Here is a 16,761-nt window from a genome sequence, read left to right as displayed (position 1 = left end):
CTTGCATCAACATCATCATCATCTCTCTCCACTCTGACGCTGCCGCACAACATCCAGACAAGGCTCCGTCAAAAAAAAAAAAATGTGTATATGAGAGAGAGGGCTGCCAAATGCCTGCGTTTGGCTGTCGGCTCGTAATCATCCATTATTTATTGGTTTATCTGTTGTTTTTCCTATTATGCAATTAATTGTTTACTACATAAAATGTAACAGCTTATCAACGTCAATGCTTATCATAGTTTTTAATGAGCTTCCCAATTGCTTCTGTAAATCTCCACATGTACGAGACTGGACTCTGTAAATATTAGTAGACATTCTGGCTCTTTCAATGACTGCAACATAAGATGATTTCTATTAAAGGGGACAAATTATGGAAATATCACTAATTGAAGGCTCTTTAACATATATTTGGGTGTTTGTCTTGCCTTCTGGCCCCCAAAATGTGAGAATTGACAAACAAATCTGTAATGTGCAGGCTCCCTAGGTTGAAATCCATGTAGTTTTACAAGCTGTTCCCTCAGCTGGCTTCCAGTGATGTAACTAGGATTCAAATTTTCATAACACCACCCGTACCTGGGACCAGTAGAAGAGCTGGAGCGGGGCAAGCAGTGGTTCATTTGCATTTAAAGGGACAGGCACTGAAACCAGCCGTTCTGAACAGGGCTGTTTTGAGAGTATAAAGCTGTGATGTTTGATCCTTGGAGTATTTTGACCAAAGCATGTCACAGATATGTCTTTAAGACACCTGGAAACTATTTTAATTTATGGAAAGGGGGCATAATATGTCTCCTTTAACAAGTATATAATACAGTATGTTGTGTTATAAGTGTATTTGTACTCAAACCACTTTCAGGCATCACAATCTCTTCATATGTGAAACTGAAATATCAACACTCAATATCACTGCATCATTCTTCTAATCATCAATAATCCATGATGTTGATTTATTCCACTGCCCTACCTCAGGCTGCTTGTTATTTACAGTCCAATACTTGGTGGTGGGTTTTTTTGTACAAATAGTGGCACTAGTGAATGTTTTTGTTTGTATCTGATAGCATAAGCCTTGCAAATGGTTTCCCACTTTCCCACTGAACAGTTGGTGGCAATAACATGTCAAGAAGGATGGAAGCAATACAGCAACAAACTGACAGAAGCAGAATCAAACAAGATTCCAAGCGAGCAGGTTTGAAAATCTTCCAAAAGTCAGCTGCAAATTATTCATGACGATGGAAATCCATTCAACATGTTTGGTAGTTAGTCAAGGACACGCAGAGGATTATGGAGAGACTGTCCTCGTCTTTGGAAATCCGATAGCAGCACGAGGAGTCACCCAGGAAGAGGCCGGGGTGGATGGATAGATCATAGGAGGCTACTGTTCGATTCCCTTCAAAACCAACAAGCATGGTTTCTCTTTTCCAAGAACAAGATCTGTTCTTAAAGCTAACCAACCAGTTTCGGCCCAATCATATCTAAGCTGTCACCTCCCCATTAGCTTCACTGCATGCTAACTATTCTCTCCTGTACTATGACCTCTATCACCAATGTCCAGTAAGCCTAGGCAGCCAATATGTCAAGAGATGCTCCTTTGGGACAAATGACCTTTGTGGTCCATCAGGTTAGAGGACATGTCTACAATGAGTGTGTCCCATCCATTACTGTTCCATAAATGTAACTGAACACTTGTTATGTTCAACCTTAACCCAACCATATGCTTTATAATGACGCCACAAACATTAAGTAAGTACTCGTTTATGTAGCCTGTTACCTTGACAACAAAAGTCTTTATGCTTTTCGCTATAGGGTAACCATTTCAGGAGATAGCCCTTAAGGTCTTATCAGAGTGATAAGTACAGTTGTTGAGGTTGAAGGACTAGAACTTTTTGATGAGACTATATATTTGTACAGGCTGGACTAGATCTTTCCTTTAAGATACTAAATATATTACATACCAATCCACATTTAAGAAGCACATTGGCGTGATAAATGAGTTAAATGATTAATTAGTGAGAATAATTGTTGATACATTTTCCTTCAGCCACCCACTCAATGAATTGACTAATGATTTCAGCATCACCTGGGTGACCCGCTAATGCTCTTGGGATATTAAGTCATTCTCTGCCAAATAGAACAAGAAAAACAGAGACAGGGTGGATTCGGAATGAAAACACATTCATATCCCCTACAGCAACTTAGTTCTCTCCATGTCTGAGGAGTCTAAATTCAGGCTGAGGCTACTGGAGTTTGGCAGGCGTCACGATTTCACACATGCTAAAACACACAGAGCAGGTGGGTTTTACAACAAGGAGCGGGCCTCTGTGCTCTCATCCACAAAGTAGGGCTGAGGCTATGCACATTAGCATTTCATACACAGATAAGCTTGCTTTCTCGCTCCCAGGTAGATTCCCTCATGAGAGGCTGAAATGCAAGAGATTTGGGGAGTTTCGCAGATGCTCGCCACACTGCTTTTCAAGTGCCGACAGAGACTCGCGGGGAGGGTGTTAGGAGCCACAGCAGACGAATATGCCACCTCATCGGCCAAATAAAGAATAAGCCGGTGATGCAGACACCGGAGACGCAGGGAGCGATGAATAGTCGTGGGAAAAGTGTAAAGGAGAACGCACAGTATGTTGTGTGGGCTGTGGAGAAAGTAGTGTTTCCATACTGACTGATTTTTTTTTTTTTTTTTTACATCATTACTAAATGCTGCTGAAATCTCAAACTACTGCAGGAGCATGAAAAACTCAGAATTTCATCTATTAACAGGGATTTTTTATGGACAAAATGAGAATCACGACTTTCCCACTTAGGACAGAGATTATGATTCTCTCACAGTTTATTTCCTCTTTCTCTAAATCACCAGTGGGTTTTCCTTGATTGTGACTCATTTTGTTCTTCTTTTTTGTTGTTCCTTCGAGGCTTATTCTCTCCCTGTGTTACTTTGAAAGATTTTTGCTTTTTATGGGAAGATTTGAAACATTTTCATTTTTGCTCCATGTTCCTCTGCAAAGACACCATGGAGTCCTGCAGTTTTGTCTTTTGTTGATTCAATTTAAAGAAAAAAATGGTAATGAAACCACTTTTTTTTACAGCTTATATTGTTGTGTGTAAGTTTGGAGTAATACTGCCCTCTAGATAGACGCTGCTAAAATCAACTACTTCCATATTCATTGATCTTGTGATCTAATTTCATGATTAATTGCTGTATTGTGCCAAATGCCATTAGGAATTTATTTTAGATTGCCTGCAGGTAAAACAAATAGGGGGATGTTTGGTTGTGTTCCAGAGGCCATTAGATCTGTGAACTGCCATCCTACAACGAATGGTCAGTTGGACTTGTGTACAGATTGGTGAATGCACCCTCTAATCCATCTGTCTAACACTATGTGCTTCTGTGGTGCTCACCCAGCTCTTGACTGACTGTTGTTACAGATCTTTGTGCTCATTCTAATGTCTGCATTTTTGGATTGTTTGTGTGTATATTGTTTGGACAAATGAATTGGCTTCAATTGAATTAAAGTCCACAGAGAGCTTGGAAAGATCTCATTATATCTGATTTAGTCATCCAATAACCAAAGGATATCCTGCTGACTGTCATAAGACTGAGAAAACCAGATCTGAGAAGCACAGAACCAGTGGATTTTCTGTGTTTTCTTCGCTTCAAAGTCCGATTCTGTATAAAGCTAGGCTATATGTTGTAGTGTTCTTTGGTTATAAAATAGGTCTAGGTTCTTAATACTGTGAAGGTCTCAATCCACAGAAAAACGCACAAAGCCTGTATTCATGAGGGGTGTCACGATTTCGATTTTTTATCGAAATCGATCGAAATTACATCACGATCTCGAGCATCGAAGTCAAAGAGAGGATCGACGACCCCCCCCCCCCCCCATATGCTATACTCATTCATTCATCTGATTCACTCCCAAAACCCCAAGACCTGTTGCAACTAGAGCTCCAGGAAGAAGACTGAGAGAGATGACGTAAAACTACACTGAGATGAAAGTGTGAAATGTGGGACCTTTAAGAAATGTAACTTAATTATTAATGGCGTAATAAATTACATTTCTGCCAGTCAACTAATGGCTTCATTGACTTTTTGAATCAGCGCATCTGTGAAAGCATGAGATGTTGTCTGTAGTCAATGTCTAAGAAGTATAAGGCTGTCACTAGGGGCAACCTCCGCCCCACTGAATCCTGAAAAATTCATGGAAATGAACTCTCAATTTTGAGGAGAGTTAATGCATTTTTGTAGTAAAACTAGGATGTCGAAGCAAGAACTGAATATTAGGCTGCTTCATAACAAGAAATACAGGAGCACTCGCAGCAATAGATCTCCTAATAGACTGTAAATGTCATTTCAGCAACAGACTGTATCGACATCATCCTCTTCTGATTTTGGAATCAGCTGGATGTTTGGATAGAGAACTGGGCTTCTGACTCGGGATTGCCCACTTGTTTAGGCACATTGAGATTCATTTCAGTACACTCAGAGCTGTTTGACACCCTGGCACACGATTTGACAGTTTGGCAACGGCACAGTACTTGGGGCAGATGTTGTTACAAAGTGAATGGTTCAATCACAGCCCCGGAGACCGTCTCTAAAGAAACTCTGCTTATACCACAGGACAGAGCGACCCAATGAATTAAAAAACACTCTGTTATTTCCAATATATAATCTATGTGTATCCAAATGGAAACCAAATTGAGCCAAATGTGCTTTTTAAACTAAAACAGCAATGACACATGTTTACACAACACCACATTTATATACCATGTGTGCCCTCTAGATGGCATATTGTGGTGTAATTTAAACATGTAAAATCATACATTGGGCCAACTCTTGATGTTGTAAAGCACAGTATTAAATTCAACCTTTTGCAGAGGTATTCAAGTGGTACTAAAATTCCCGTTGTCATCTTAACTCTAGTGGACAGCCCCCCGCGGCTTGACTCTCATCCACCTCAGATCTGTGAATCAGCAGGGACGCCTTGTCCATCTCACCCCCTCAACCTCTCTCTCTCTCTCCCTCTCACTCTCTCTCTCTCTCCCTCACTCTCATAAAGCGTTGGCATGGTCCAATTAACATCTATCTCACATTTCCACGTCCCGGCGATGCACGCGAAGGGTGAGCGGGTCTGACAGGCGTGCAGCACACTAATGTTTTATCAGCGCCACACATCAGGGTTCCTCTTTGCACTGTGACACCGACAACTAACTGACGTGACTCCCACTGTCAGGACACTACATGACTTTTGAATTAGGGGCCCATATTGCACTAAAAGCGATATTTAAAAAAAAAAAAAAAAAAAAGGTAGTAAATGTAACGTGTCTCTTGCAGTTGTAGGATGCAATAAACAATTCCTGTAAGATTTTACTTTAAAATTTTTATGACAAAGCAATTTAACAAACACGCATTTTTTTCTAAAGGCTACTAATTCATTTTAAACTCGGACCATTATACTGTACAGTATATGCTGTATACACTTTTTGGATTTTTTCCCATTTTTCTTTTTCGGGCCTGAAACTGCCGGAGAAGCCGATACATCAACCAAACTTTAATCTCAGTTTTGTCTTTCTCTTCTACATTCCGCTGAACTCTCCTTGAGCAACACGCCGCCTCTCTGTCGGTTAGCTCTGTGTACATTGCTGGGTGTAAAGGAGTTAGCGAAACGCCTGAAGCTCCGAATGTAAATCTAGAGGGGGATAAGGACGATAAAGGATGTGCCCAGGTGAATAAAACGCAGGCTTCCCACTTGAAGAAGCTGAAAACCTCACGAATGTGACCAAAAAACGCGCACCCCACCACCCTGACGCTTTTAAGCAGAGAACAGAATAAAATACTCAGAGGCAGCCTCCGAGATAGCAGGCAGGAATGCACAGTGATTACATAATGACAGTGCATCCTTAAGAGCTATTTAGAGGGGGGGGGGGGAGTATCTGAGTCTCAGCAAACACTCACAAATGTGACATGAAAATCCACCCCTCACCCCCCCCACCTCTTCCCTCCCCTCTCTAATAGTACATTAACTATTCATGCATTTATAGGCAATCAAATGACTCTGTTTTTATGGATTGCAAAGAAAGCCTTCCCACATAAAACTGTGGGCAAATATGCAGACATAGAATATTCTTATCAACATCCCACTGGAGCAGCTTCCTCTACGTCACACATTTTATTTTCTGCTGCATCACATTTTGAAGCCACAGCAGCTTTGTGTTGTCCATATATGAATTAACCATCCTACCAATCCTATTTTAAAGGATTTGAATCTCGTTTTATATAAAATGTCTTTATTTCCTAACTGGGGCGGTGCAGTGTTTCAATTAAAGCCTTAAAATGACATAATGCTGCACAGTTTGTTGATGTGTTGATCCACAAAATCAATGCAAAAACCTTGGCAATATCATAGGGAAAATAAATCATATATTTGAGTAGTAGCACCCTGAGTTTTTCATTTACTAATTTCTCTCAGCCAATCAGTGAGGTCGCGATTGCAAAGAAGGCCCTGCCGTGATCAAACTTGCTCCTACAGTGCTGCATGTTCTTTTAAGGCAATGCTCTGCTGCCTATTCGTCACTGCCAGTGAAAGCAGCCGATGAATCATTCTAACGTTGCGCTCACCCATACTGAAGAAACCCAGAGTGCAATAATGTCAATGTGATTCAGACTGCACTGTGTCCCTCTCTAAGCAATGAAAGGCTAAATCAAAAAAATGGAAATGCCGGATGACAACGGGCCGCAGATGGTGATGGTAAAAGCACTGGAGTGAGATATTTTCTCTATGGTTTCAAAGCGGGAGGAGTGAAATGCCTCCGAGGTGTTAGCATTTCCTAAGTGATTACCATGTACCTTGACATAGCTGGCGAGGTCATGGAAAACACCTTGTGTGTGTCTTACCAGCTGTCTCCTGATTGGATGTCGTCTGGCAGCCTATTTAAACCACTAGAACCACATGGTCTGTAATTTGCAGTGATGTGGGTCCCACTATTTCGTATCTTTAAAGAATGTCAATGTATTTTTATACGTTTAAAAAGTCCTTTCTATTGTTTAGTTTTTCCTATGATGGGACTGTAATAGAGGAACCAATGGAAAATGATTGAGTATTGACTCAATTGATGTTTAAATGAAATCTGACCCATGAAAGGAATGCCCCACTGAAGAAAGGACACCAGTGTTTGCAGTGTCAGATAAACACTTATTGTGTGTCCATAATTTGTATTTGGGTAAATATGACAGCGGCACATCAGCTTCATTGATAATTGGATAACGGACAATAACAGCAGTAGACAGGATAAGCCACAGTGTGATCAATGTATGGGAACACACACACACACACACTCAAAATAACAACAATGGCCGTGGAAAAAAATCATTACTGGAATCAGTTTAACTGGTGGCCAGGTCATGTGGAACATATGAAATGTGCACGCAGCAGAATATCATCAACGATGGCAGGAGAGCTGGACTTGGATATCAACAACACTGAATTTTTAAAGACGCTGAAGTTCTTATCCATTTTTCTGATTCACTCAGAGAAGCCGAGGGGGACGTGGCACTTTTTTCTTTCTGGATGCAAATGGTGAATAATGTGTAATTCAGAGTCTCGACAACACTGGCAGCTGTATGTTGTCAGTGAAGCTGTTTCACTGTGGATTAGAAGAAGAAGCAACACAGGAAGTCGCAAACTGACAGACTCCTAGGAGATTTTCTTTGTGATTTTTGTTGCTTTTTGTTTTCTGTCTTGAAGTGTAAGGGTGATCCTTGAGTTTGTTAATAATTAACTTTCCCAAGGTGGTGCCCACCCACCACTCCACCCACTCCACCGCCTCCCTACCCTGTAAAATCAGTCCTGCTCATGCTTAGCTGTGTGTTTCCTCTTTAAATTATTCCAAAACAACAATTGCAGCTGCCAGGAATTTAAATGACAATATTTCCTGCATGTTTAATGCACAACATGAGGGCTCATTCATGTGTGTGTGTATGTGTGTGTGTGTGTGTATGTGTATTCACAGCAGCATGTCTGATAAGAACATTTAATGACAAAAAAAAATTCTGTGCATCATTTATTTGTGTGAGCCCACACAACAACATCCCAGTGCTGCATCAGAAGCAGGGGATTATTTTACCTTTGCATCCTGGATCTGAAAGAAGATGGCATCACTGATAAGACTGATCAAAAATTGCCTTTTCAAAGCAGTAATCTGACTTGGAGGGGGAAAAAAATCTAAATTGTCAAGTCTTGTTTTGCAGACTGAGCCAGTGAATGACCAATTTTTATTTTTTTGTTTGTATTTTTTATTTATTTACTTTTTTGTTTTTTTGCTCAATGAATGTGAGACTACTGATGTTTTTTGGAGGAAGCCATGATTCACCTTTTTTGAATGGCTCCTTGACTGTGCTGTTGGAACAATAATCCACTGTGCTTTGTCCTGGATGGAATGCTACCGATACATTTAAAAACATTTTTGCAACATTTTTGCATGTGCTTGATGGACTGTGCTTGCTTTTAGGCCTGATCCTGCATAATCTAGAGCCAGCTTTCTGAGCAAGACATTAACTATGGGATGCCCCAGCAATTATGTGTTTCATTTCTACGGTGGAAATATCATGACATTTAACACCTGTGAACCTATCTCCATTTTAAAGGGATAGTTCAACATTTTGGCAAATTTGCCTATTGCCATAATTCCTATAGTCATAAGGGTAGGTTCATTACCTTTAATTATCGGTGCATGTTGTTTTGAGATCCACGGGGCAGAGACACAAGCTGCTCAGCAAACACAATGGAGGTGAATGGTACAGGTCCCCTGTTCAAATACATAATCCAACCACTCCAAAACACTCTGGTGGAGAAGTTGAGACCTGCACATTCACCATGCTATTACCGAAAATGATCATGTATGTTAAAGCAGAAGTAAGCAGAATATTTGTGTTAATATAAGTCTTAAATAGTTCTATCTTCCGACAGCAATCACTTATATAGAGTGTTTGGTCTTAAACACGGGTCTGTCAGTCACTCTGCACTGTTGTAAGCCGAGGAGAAAACTTTCCTTGTATCTTACAACCTTTATCCAATGAGGAGAGAGAACGGCATAAAGGGGCGGTCCTCTCTGTGTGTGCAGCCAAGGGATGCGCGTGAATGTGGTGACGTAGGGACGAGGGCAGGGACTGCTAACTCCATCGGCTGACAGGAAGTTAGCCAAAACCACCGGATCGCTTACTTCTGCTTTAATGTAACATTACGACACACCAAGCAAATACTCACAGTTTTAAAATCACTCCGCCCAGCACCCATGGAATGTAGTTCCGGCTATGCATTTGCATAAAAAAACAACTTTCTCTTGTAATGGGTTAGAGTGTTTTGGAGTTGTTGGATTGTGTATTTAATGAGTTTTGAGGGACTAGGGACCTGTACCATTCACCTCCATTGTGTTTGTTGAGCAGCTCGCATCTGCCCCGTGGATCTCAAAACAACATGCACCGATAATTAAAGGTAATGAACCTATTCCTGTGACTATAGGGATTATGGCAATAGGCGAATGTGCCAAACTGTTGAACTGTTGAAGCCCTGATGACCTAACTGCAGAACATTTCCAAAGGTTTCCCAAAAATAACTAGATACTCAATGACCATGACAATGTGTGAGTCACATTTGAAAAACTGATTTTTATGGTGTTGCATGGTGCCACCATGCTGAGCAACACTGTTTAAGATGTCTGCTCAGCAGCAAGCACGCTGTAATGAGTGACTGATAATTGCACAGTTGTCCACAGTTGAGTTGACACAACACTTGAGGGGTAGGGTTTGTGTAACTGGTGTCAAATCGGGGTGGGATTGCAATGATTAACATGTACAGTTTGGCCTTTATACACTCATCATGACGCCTGCCTTGCACACTGTTGATATTGAAACACTGCGAATCTGTTTGTAAGCCAAACAGACATTTTCCTGAATTGCTGTCTTCAGCGAGATTAATAATGGTGTAATTAGCTCCGTGCCCTTTTCAAACAGGAAAACATCCACAAGCCTGGACAAACACGCATATTATTATATCAGCAAAGAGCGTCAGAAAGGTAGTGGGGGCCAACTCTGTTCTCTCAGAGCGTCAACAGTTCACGTTGGTTAGCTGCCAGGAAGCTGCTCACTGTGTGCATGTGGTGGGCTCCTCAACCTTGCTGTACAGGGGACACCAAAATCCCATGGGTTGAATGGGATTCGGTCATTAATTGTTGTGATGAGGACAGGTATTTTCTTTTTGGTGGTACATTAGCAAATTCAGTTCACTTTAAGGCTGAGAGAAGCTGGCTAATGGATTATACATTTAATTAATCAATCACAATTTCTAGAACTTCACATTTAAGGGATTAATCAAGTGGAAAATACCAACAATGTGAGGCTTTTGATCAGCTTCAGATAGTTTGTAAATGTTAATGTGAATTGGTTGTTCTCAATTTTGGTCAGGCTAAGTAGCTTCAAGGCTTCTACTTTGGCTTTGCTCACATCTGAGCAGCATTTGCCATTTTGATCAAAAACAGACCAATTAAATCAATTTAGGAATAATCTGTTCCAGCCCCAGTGTAGTGTTAATCTGTTTCTGCTCTTCTTAAGCTAACCACTGTTCCAGGTGCTGTCAGTGCAGCTGGCGGCCTGTGTTTTGCATATGTTGTCATGCTATTCCTGACTGTTCCACTTGCCAGTTTTATGACCAGCACATTTCAAATTCAAGCACCAACTATTAGGGCTTCCTATGAACTCAGTCAGCTGCTTTAACAGCGTCCACAGAAGTGATGATGGCCAAACAGCTTTGAATGTGCCCACATACTGCGTCTTTGCTTTCAACTTAACACGTCTGCTGCTGCTTTATGGCTAGGTTCATAGTTTGGGTCAGTAATCATGCAGCACTGCTGTTACATCTTCAAACGTCGTTTTAAAACATGGGGAAATGGAATAACCACTGCTACAAGATTGACATAATGGATGGATTTTCAGCAGTGGGCCCTCTGAGGCTGAAGCCTCCATTGCATCCCATGCAAGTCTATGTCATGATTATCATGTATGGCAGTTTGATTCCTGAGGTTTATCAAGGAATTAAAGCTTCTCCACTTACTCCCCCTCCTTCATTAATATTACTGTATAAAGATTTAGGGACATTGTGATGGACGTGTGCTCATCACTAATTAACCACTTATCTGAAAAATAAATGACAGATTAACTGATCATTAAAATAATCAATGTAGTCGATGCCTCCAGCCCACTGGCTAAATAAGAGCATATTGCTAAAGCAAAGGACTAGGAGCTAATACAAATGTCCCCAGGCCCCAATTAAAGAAAAAGGGGAAAAACATCCAAACTTCTCCCTCAACACAGCTTTTTCAATCATACATGTAAATAACATGTACATGTTTGTCAGGATCAATGTCAGAGCCAACAGCAGCCAAATGGCTCCTCTTGTGCAGAGCTGTAAACTGTTCAGCTATACAGAAGGATAGAAAAACACATCGGATCCACAGCTTTCTTTTTCCATCATGCACTGTGGCCCAACAACATGCTATCACTCACATGACAGGGGACATATTTTTTCTTAAACATTTGCAAACACATTAGAGAGGCCAGCACCTTGCAGGAGGAAGAAAAAAAAAATGCAATGCTCAAGATTGGCAGTCATACAATTCTCCCTGTGCTCACACCAGAAGCCAATCAATGCAACATTAACAGGGACAGCAAAGCATCTGGCACTTGGCTCACGCATCTTTCCAAACACACACACACACACATACACACTGTCGGGGCATAACAGAATTGAGATGAGTGAAGCATTCACTCAAACCGTATCTTTTATGGGTGTTTCTCTATCTCTCCCTTTATGAAAAGATCGGATCTAGTGCGGAGGGAGAGAGAGAGAGAAAGCTCGACTTATATAGAGAGGCTGCAGTCAAAGAGTGGACTCCTCTGTTTCCTGCAGTGCGCGTAAATTTCAGTCTGGCTACACTGGTGCGGCACGCGCATCGCAGGAGGGAATCGGATAGCCTCCAACTCCCACTCTGTTACAGCAGCCTGTCTATCATTCATAACTCCACCGAGGCGCTGTGTGCAACAACACCCCAGGAGAAAAGACTGAGGCGCGCCACAGCCAAATACACTCATTATAGGCGAGAAACGACTGAGAGCGCGAGAGTCATTGCTGAGTGTGTGTGTGAGCGCGCGCATGTGTGCGCACTCATCTGCTTCTGCCCCCCCCCTCTCATGTCATGTTTGTTTCTGCCCAGTGCCAAATTTCACGGGGTAGCATTTCCAAAAGAAAAAAAAGCGGAGACGGTCAAACTAACTGCCTTACATGCACGCGCGCAGGTGCTCACGCGCACCACAAGACTCTCCAAGGCTTTTATTTATTTACCGGTACCGTCACACACACAACACACAGCACAGGCTGCGGTACACACACCCGCGCCAACGGACAAGTCACGCGCACAGGTGCAAATGGAGAGAGGAGAGAGAAGAGACAGAAAGAAAAAAAAAACTTGCACACTATAACAGATAAAACAGCGCGAGGAAGACACAGAAACTTACTTCTCTTGTCTTACCTGTCCCCGCGCACTCCCCTTAACGCACGTGACAGCTGATTAAACGGTGATAAAGACACGCGACTTTGAGTTTGTTCCACATTTCTCTCCCTCCTTCCTTCCTTCCGTGGATTCTTTCAGTTTCCTCTCGCCTTCGCTGTCATCCTCTCCCGGGCAGAGCCTGACTGCACGGCTCGCGGAGAGCTGATACTCTCCCTTTCTCCCCGTGTATGTGTGCGAGTGTGTGTGTGTATGTGAATGTGTGTGAGTGTGAGTGTGTGTGTGCGCGGGGCGACAGGACGAGTGAGCCGAGTCGGTGCGTGTGTGTGTGTGTGTGTGTGTGTGCGGATCTCTCTCCTCCGAAGCATCATCCAATCCTGCCCGGCTACTGCGGCGGCTCAGGCGGAGGACGGCAGCGGATTGGTCCAAACTTCTATCAATCCATGGCTGCCAGGCTCGGACCGGCCTCCCCGAGCTTCCCTCCCCTCCCCTGCCCATCCACCACCACCACCTCTCCCTCCACTATCTCTCTCTCTCCTCTTCTCCTCCTCTCCTTCTCTGTTAACACGTGATTATATAAGATAGTGATCAGGAAGCGATATGTTATCCCTTTCTAATTTTCCTGCACACAGAGCCAGACACAGCCTACCTCCACTGACTCCCAGTGGGCCGCAGACTAGAGCACCAGTGACCATGAAGAAAACTGCACAGCAAGAGAAGAAAAGAGGATTTCAAACACAAAATAAAGGAATTTAACACCTCACTGCCCAAAAGTTACTCAGCATTCACTCGTTTCTCTTCATATCATCCTGCCATCATGGAAATGACTTGTTCTTGCCAAAGTTTTATCTATGTTTTACTTCTTTTGTTTGGTTTTTGTCTTCATTTTTGAGCTACGGTTTCATTTTAAAAGCATGAGAGACTCTGGTTCAGACTGTGGACAGCAAATCACTATGACATTTTAGAAGTGTGGGAACTGCAGTGTAAAAGCTGCTCTGATTTTTCTCATTTCAGCAGCAAAAGTGGTAATAAGTCCTCTCCAGACACGTTTTGAATTATGTCAAAAGTAGTCTGCTGAGATTGATAGTTTGTTTTCCCGCCTAAAAAGTGGGAAAACTGGGTCTGGAAACACATCTTTGCTTATTTCCCAGTTATAATTCTGTATCAGGCCTTTGCCCCATCCACCATCACAGCTTCTGTTCACTATAAAGAACAATGTATTTCAAGGTGGTTAGCATTAAAGGAAACACAGACCGATGGAGTTTGTTGTGCACCAGAATCAATGACTACAACTATATCAGGGCACTATGCATAGTCGTTTGTGTTTCTATATTGACAAGATTTTGAGGACTAGTGAAAGAGCAGTGCATGTCAACAGTGTTAATGTTACAGCAAACGCAGAAGAGTCAGCAACACATCTGATCAGTAGTTGGAGCCAATGAGGAGTCTGTTGGGACCAAAAACAGCAACTAGCAGGCAGAAGAGTGCTTAACAAAGTTAACGTCTTTAATTTGATTAGATTGTCTTTTAGCATGTAGCTAGTAGTTGTTAACACATTGTTAGTGGTTGTGCTAATTGCAGACTGCTCTCTGTATTGACAAGGAGTCAGGTTTATTTTGCCTCACCTTACATCTCTACAAGTTGACAGACAAAGAACAATATGAACATGTTCATAATGATTTTCAAATTTGTCTTTCATCTGAGGGGGTCTTTATAAGCCCCTCCGTGTTTTCTCTGCATCTCAGCTTGAAATATGAAATATATCAATTTTCTTGAGAGCTGTGTGTGTGTGTTCATCCTAGATGTTCTTAATAACCTGATATAAAACTCCTGTGTGTCAGCCTGGCCTCAGAGCTTGCCATGTTTTTTACTGAGTGAGATTTAGTTGAGGTGTACTGTTGCCCATTAAGTTGGAATAGTTTTGTTTTCAGACGCATTTCTCTTTTTATTCCTATTATAAAGGTTAATTGTGGTTTTATTTTCACAGCAATATGTTTGGAAGAGATTGATCAATAAAGTATGAGAAGATATACTATCTATCAATAATAAATCCAGTTGTCACAATCATTTCATTAGAAGAGGTAAAAGAAAACATTTTATTTCAACTTCATGGGTAACGGTGTATATAATTGAAAACATATAATTCCTGCGTGAGCCCCATGGCATTACAGTTTTTCTCAGTCGCTTTGGTGCTTTTCTCACATCACTTTTAACATTTGCACAACAGTTAGTGCATTTCTCAGAACAATTATTGCAAACTGCAAAACCTAGTGGATGACCTGCAAAAGCACGTCACTTGCTCAAAATGGATTGTCCATCCCTCAAAAGCAAGTACTCATGTCAATGAAACTGTCAGTGTCGTCAAAATGAGAAGTCCTGACACCATCGTTTATGAACAAGATAGTCAAATGGCACTACTACTACTTGTACAGCCATGTGAAAACTATACAGTAAAGTTACACATTACTGTATTTAGTGGAGATACTGAATATGTATGTTTCACATTTCTACTGCATATGCTCTTTGCAATTCTGATTTGTTCACAGCATTGTGCAAAGGAAAAATACACTACAGTCATCTACAACAAACATAGGAAACACTCTTTGGGTACAACTTTACGTAAACAATGTTGCAGTACATGTAGTAACTGAACCTACAGAGTACTGTAAATCATTCCTGCACATCCAGACGTTCCAGTCACATTTTCATCTACATCACTCTGTCAACTGTAGCGATTGAAACAGATTCAATATTCCCAAAGATACAGTAATGTCATCCTTACATTGTATCTCTTTCAACTTTATGCCATTGTTTGTAATGGGCTCAGTCTCTTCCAGCTCTGTGAGGTTGTCTTGTAATCCTATGTGATGCAGAATAAAAGTACAGTAATGTACAGTACATGTACTGCATCAACCATTATTACTGTAGTGTACAATACTGTCAAAGTGCTTCCTACTTGTAAAATGCTGTAGTACAGTACCGTACTGTAAAGATGGGAAATCTTTACTGTGGTTGCTGTAATACATTACAATACAGTAAATCTGTTCTCTAGTGAAGCTGTAAGTCTAAATGTAAATGTAAAAAAGTTCTTGTCCCACTGTATCTTACAGTAATGCCTGACACAATGACAGCAGTGCAGATTGTTACCATACATACCTGTTGTTCCTTACTGTAAATGTTTGAATAATTGAATTCACAGTGCTTCTCCCAACATTTAAAATTAGTTTGACAGATTTTGAAAACGAGTTCAACAATTCTGTATGTAATGACTCAAGCAATGAAATGAGGACTATTAGTTTTTTAGGGAAAGACTATTCAGTGTTCAGAAGTATAGTTCATTTTGACTGACATGACATAAACAAATGATAATGTTGTAAAACAGCAGAGAATTGTATGAGAGCAACTGATACATGTCCAAAAGCATTTGCACTTTGTTCAGAGGAAGGAGAAACTTCTACTATGATGTGGACAAATGACTACATGTGGAGGTTGAACTAATAGTTATGAGAACTTTCATTCTGATCTGAGAATAGCACCAAAGCGATTGAGAAAAACTGTAATACATGCATTCAAGATTAAGGATGTCACTGTTTCCCTGGCTCAACAAGCAAGGATGTGAATAATTCAGAAGTTCTAAAACAAATGAGTGACATTGGCCCCCACTTAGGGGAGATGTTTCAGCCTCGGCAGCTATTTAAAAAAGAAAAAGAGAAAAAATCCTGATCAAAGAATAATGAACTTCATGTTTGAGGAAGAAAATAATTGAGGGCTCAGACAATTAATCTCTGGATCCATGTTAATTTGGAGTCTCATCGACTGTTACTGTTTATATGATGCATCATGTATTTTCTCAATAAAGATGGACATTGTGAAATATTCAAACATAAAAACATTAAAAAAAAGATGAAATGTATTTTAGGTTCTCTAGTTGAGTCGGGAGAGATTGAGTGTTCCTCTCATCCTCCAGAATCCTAATAGTGCCATCAGCAAAGCACAGCTACCAATTACTCCATTGAGTTCAGAAGGACTTAGGAGTGAGGTCAACATCTAAAGCAGAGGAATTCAGGAAAAATGGTATTAAGATTCACATGTTTTAATTTGCTCATCTGGCCTTGCCTAAGATGAAAAAAAAGTATGATTTTGCTTTTCAGCGGTTCCAAAGGTCCTTCATCTTACACTTTACAGGTTTTACGTAAAATCTAT

The 16,761-nt window shown here is 41.1% G+C and overlaps 1 protein-coding gene across 2 annotated transcripts in view; it reads right to left on the bottom strand.

The window, feature by feature from the left end:
• LOC146966813 (cadherin-18) overlaps nt 1-12,884 on the bottom strand; it is a 91,351-nt gene extending 78,467 nt beyond the window's left edge. Inside the window, exon 1 of one of the 2 annotated variants that reach the window (XM_085763046.1) lies at nt 12,580-12,884. The gene's annotated coding sequence lies outside the window, so the exon portion shown is untranslated. Of the gene's footprint in view, nt 1-12,565 lie in introns of both variants that reach the window. The other variant, XM_085763047.1, reaches the window with a different exon arrangement.
• Nucleotides 12,885-16,761: the final 3,877 nt, after the last annotated feature.

The sequence above is a fragment of the Trachurus japonicus genome, chromosome 20 (assembly GCF_045865225.1).
Source record: "Trachurus japonicus isolate A0001 chromosome 20, Traja_1.0".
Classification (NCBI taxonomy): domain Eukaryota; kingdom Metazoa; phylum Chordata; class Actinopteri; order Carangiformes; family Carangidae; genus Trachurus; species Trachurus japonicus.
The sequence above is the reverse complement of the archived record's forward strand: the minus strand, read 5'-3'. Positions and strand labels throughout refer to the sequence as shown.